The sequence below is a fragment of the Eurypyga helias genome, unplaced genomic scaffold (genome assembly GCF_000690775.1).
Source record: "Eurypyga helias isolate BGI_N326 unplaced genomic scaffold, ASM69077v1 scaffold3243, whole genome shotgun sequence".
Classification (NCBI taxonomy): domain Eukaryota; kingdom Metazoa; phylum Chordata; class Aves; order Eurypygiformes; family Eurypygidae; genus Eurypyga; species Eurypyga helias.
Window position 1 is genome coordinate 46,262 of NW_010241677.1, and position 5,023 is coordinate 51,284.

A 5,023-nucleotide genomic window follows, 5' to 3' on the forward strand; every position below is an offset into this window, starting at 1 on the left:
CCGACAGGTGGTGAGTGGTTGTATCATTTGTTTCACTTTCCACTATTCTCATTACCTATTATTAGTAGTAATATTAATATTGTTAGTATCACTATTTTAGTCATTTATATTCAACTATTAAATTGTTCTTATCTCAAGCCATGAGTCTCCTTGTCTTTTCCTTTGATTCTCCTCCACTGCAGGAGAGGGAGTTGGGAGTGTGGTAGTGAGCAAGCAGCTCTGTGTAACTTAGTTGCTGGCTGGGATTAAACCACACTGGAGAAGTAAACTGTGAATTGCCTATCAGAAAAGAAGTTGTCTGTAATTTGTTGAACATTAACAAGCGATTAAAAGGATTTATTTTCTGTTTAAGAAATACCATGGACACTTGCAAATATATCATACTTTAAAAAATGACAGGAAGGTTACAATATGGTATTTAGCTATTTCAAGTAAATTGGAAAATCTGTTTGGGCTCCACAACACCGGACTACTCAGCGCTCCCATCCCTCCCTCGCAATGTCACACTGACATACATGTATTAAAATAACAGTTGTTTCATTTTGCTGCCCAACATAATGAAAGGGTACTTTTTTTCTTTCATTTCATCCTCAATCAAACTGAAATTCCTTCTTTTTGTTTTGCTTTGGGTACAAATGAATATAAAGAAAAATATTTGGGGCCTAACCAATGCCTTTTCTTTTATATGAGTAAAACAACCAAACAGAGAAAGGAGAGAAATAGAATAAACCACATGTTACAGGAATGTTGTTATTTTTTTATGACCAAAGATACTGATTTTGGTTAGGATGAATTTATGAATCTATTAAACAAACCTCAACTCTATCTTTCAGGAATTAAACAGCTCACCTCAAATATGTCACACACTATGGATCCTTCTCAATGAAGTGCTTATACTTTGACCAGTTCTTACCCTTTTTCAGCTGTCCCACAGAAACACAAAAGCTGCAACATATTGGTATGCAAGACTCAACATTATTTGCCCCTTAATCACAAAAATCAAACCAGCTCAAATTTAGCCCAACTCTCTCCAGCCTCAATGCCTTAGTCTTCCATGTAAAACAAGACTCATCGGAAAGGGACAGTAAGACTACACCAGCAATTCTGTTTAAAAATAAAATTTTGTTCAGTTTACCAGTAAAAAGATCGCTTTCCTAAATTTGAGCTCTGCATGCTTGCCCTCCCTATTTTGTTTTGCAAAGGAATATAACCGTGAATTGTAATACTAAATCAAATATTCTAAAATGATTGAAGGTTGCTCTAAAAATGATAGGAGTTCAAACAAGATTTTACATATACTGGCAAATGTTCACTGCAGTTTTCGAAGAAAATAATGTGTTTGGCCCCTGGCCTCTTACCATTTTTAACAGATGTCTAATCTTGCTAACAAATCATTAGCAAAAGAAATTGTTATCAGAATGTTTCTTGCTGGAAAGACATGAAACAACAGAACTAATGTACACAATTCAAAGGTTTGATTCAAGAAGGGGAGAGCACTGAAACACAAGACAAAGACGTAAAGGTATTTAGGTCAAAGTGTATCTGCATTTCTTCTCTTCCTTTTATTGCAGAGGTGCCTGCTATTACGGACTACTAGTCATGTGCCACACAAAACTTGGTAAGTTCATCAGTCCTTAACATTTTTTAAACGTTTAGTTATTTTAGCAAATTCCGCAGTAGCACACTCAATCTTCTGCAACTTGTTTGAAGGCTTTCTAGCAAATAACTTCAGCAGTGAAAGCACTTTGTATTAGCACATATATTTTTGTTAAGTGATTACAGCTGTCTGGACTTGTGTCCAACATGGAATGACAGGCAGAAAACATTAAGCACATGTGAGAAAGGAAATAGTTGCTTGTATCAAAAAAACCCAAGAATAATAGATGAATGTCAGGATTTCAATATTGCTGCAGTCCTCAGAGAGAGGATGAAAACCAGAAGACAAAAGGGAGGCAGAGAAAGAACTGGGAAGAGAGGTGAGGGGAAAAAGGGTGGGAGGGAAGGAAAGGGTATGTGACTGGAGGATCAGTAATGAATATCATTTGTACAAAAATCTGGGTGGGTTGAAGACAACCAATACGGGAAGCAAGGAAGACAGTGGCCACATGAAGTGTTTAACACAAATGAATGACCTACAACAGAGTGGCATGGTTAAAGTTCTACATCACGTAACTGCTTTCCTCTCTTCAGAATTCTAAATAAAACATGTTCTAGGAAAAGCAGAAGATAGACCTAGTCAGTTTGCTCACCTCAGAAATCAAATCCAAGCCATGTCCATAAGAAAAACAGCAATACGCTTAACTAATGACGTTTTTGAACTTTCCACATTGTTTCTAGAACACAACATTTCACAGTAAGCCGACACTTTCCCAAGAATATAATGCTTCCCCCAATGCCTTTTTTCTTTTAAAAAAATAATGAGTGTCCCAGACAAGACCTTCTTCCTGCTTGTTTCTAACATCTTCGAGATATTTTAAAAGCAGAGGCAGTAAATTAAGGAAAGCCTTGGGGAAAGTGAGATCTAAAAAGTAGCAACCATGTTGCTGCTGTATCAATCTTTCCCTGTATTACAGATGCATAACAAGGTTTTAATCATTTACTAGTGTGAACACAGTTAACCATGCAACCACAACCGTCTCCACAGCAAAAGGAATTCTATCCGAGTGTGCTACTAGCAATGTGCAATCTACTTGTTTGCTGAAACAGAAGGAAGGTGTATTCCCTCTAGAGGTACCTCCCATGCTTCCTTACCAGCTCTTTCAGACCAAGGAATGTATCCAGTGCTCCTTGAGAGAGCCAGGTTTCAAATGTGAGGCAGAAATGCTGGACCAGCTGGGCAGAGATGTCAGAGAGTCCCAAGCCATGAATGGCTCTTTGAGATTTAAATGGGTAACTTCACCTAAGATACTTCCAGCAACGTAAGTTAGCTGACACTGCCAAAATTCAACGGCAAAAATGATAATTTGCAATAAACATACAAGCCTTCCGAGATAATATTATCATAGGCCATTTTCAAGGTGACAAAGGCTGTTAAGCCACAAGAAAACAAACAAGAAACCTTTTTAGTCACAAATGAGCAAAGCTGTCCAGGTCTTTGAAGGGGATCCCATTAGAGACAGCCAGCACTCTCAGAGCTGTGATCACAGCTGACAAGACAGACAGGTTCCCAGGGAACAAGTTACACGCTCCAAACGGCTGCTTCCCCATCCCCCTTCAGTCACCTCTACTGAAGGACGCTTATTTGTTTTGCTCTCAAATACAATCCAGAGAAGGAATGTAACTGTAATTTTTGGCTTTACTATATCACTTAAAATTTATCAGGTGTACACATGCCAGCTGAGTTTGGGATTTCTTAATTTTTTTTTTCCCCCGCCCCAAGTAGGCAGTTACAGACTAAATGAGACATTTTCTTTCAGTCTCTGTAAACATGATCCCTGCGGTCACAATTTATGTGACAACTCTTCAATACCATTTCCCGTGGTGTAGAAATGGATGCTGTTTCAGTAACGATCATACTGATGCAAAATAAGATTAACTGGTGAAATCTGAGGTTTTAGTGTTTACATGATTACACTGTTATATGATTTGCTTTTCTCTGTGATTTTCTAACTCAGTGACATCTAAGTATCATCAGCAGACCTGAAACACTCCTTCCCTGCTCTCAATCCTAATTAACTAATTATGAATATAGTAACCTAACTTTATTTGCCATAACCAGGACATCTGACTAGCAATTGTATTTATCTGTTTTGCACGTCCATTACATTCTCATCTGTTGCAAGTATAGCATTTTTCTGGCTGGAGGGATGAGATTCTAGGAGAGGCAACTCTTTGGGATTTCTTTGTTTATCTCTCACACTCAGCAGTGCTTCCACACCCTTCAATAATCTTTCACATGTACTTCATAGAGAATTTTTCCTAATTATTTCCAATTACCAAACAGATAAGAGACCAGGGCTTTTTGTTTTAATAATCTATGTTTTTTCTTGAGCAACAGCACTGCAGTGAAAACCCTACATAACCAGAAAACAAACATACAAACAAACCCACAAACAAACAAACCCCCATAAAAAAGATCTCTATCTCTTTTTAAAGTCAATAAAGCCTTCACTCCCTTGCAATGACTCATGCATTATATCATGGAACTATGAACAAAAATAAAAACACATTTTTTTAATTGGAAAATAATGGGCTCTTACACAAAGCAGCACTCTTAGAAGAAAAGGCATACAGCAGTGTAGCCAGACAAGGTGAAAAATAATATTGCATTTTGTTAATTGCAGTTGATATAAAAAGTTGATTTATATTGAAAAAAAAAGTCTAACATTTAGACAGAAGGCAATGAGGCAAGCACCCGATAATCTGACTATTTGTGGTTTTAGACAAAACAGGGAAGCAGGCAGATTGGCTTGCCTTAGAGATGTCTCTGAACCACTGTAGAGTGATGAGAAAGGCCCTCATATCTGCCCATGCTCCTTCACCTCTTAGAAATTGAATGTTCTAATAATATTGCTGACTACAGAAACAATTTCTTCTTGTTTAAGTTCATGCGACAAGAAAGATTTTAGGAAACCATCTTAGAAAGATGGCTTCTTAACAGAATTGCTAAATATTTGCCTAATGGTTTGAAAATGAAACCCCAGCTGAATGTTTGGCTGCACTGTCAAACTTTGCATTTGAGAAAATAATCTATCTTGGCCACAAAACCGATAAATATTACTAATAAAAATAGCTTTTGGAAACTATTCAGTTGGCTTCCTTTGGGGATTTTTTACACCGCATGAGAAAAACGTACAAGGATGTGAAAGAAACGCTCCTTGGTATCTTTTCATAACTTATCTAACACATCCCATGCTAACCTAGCAAATTTACAATTTTCCACCTTTTTACCATCATAAATAGTTTCTGTAAACAAAAATACCCCAACACTCCTTTTGTCTGTTTCAAAATAAATTAGTCACTTCTACACTCGCCCAGCTATTGAAGGTTCCTTTACTTTCCAGGGCAACAAGAAGGGCTTCTA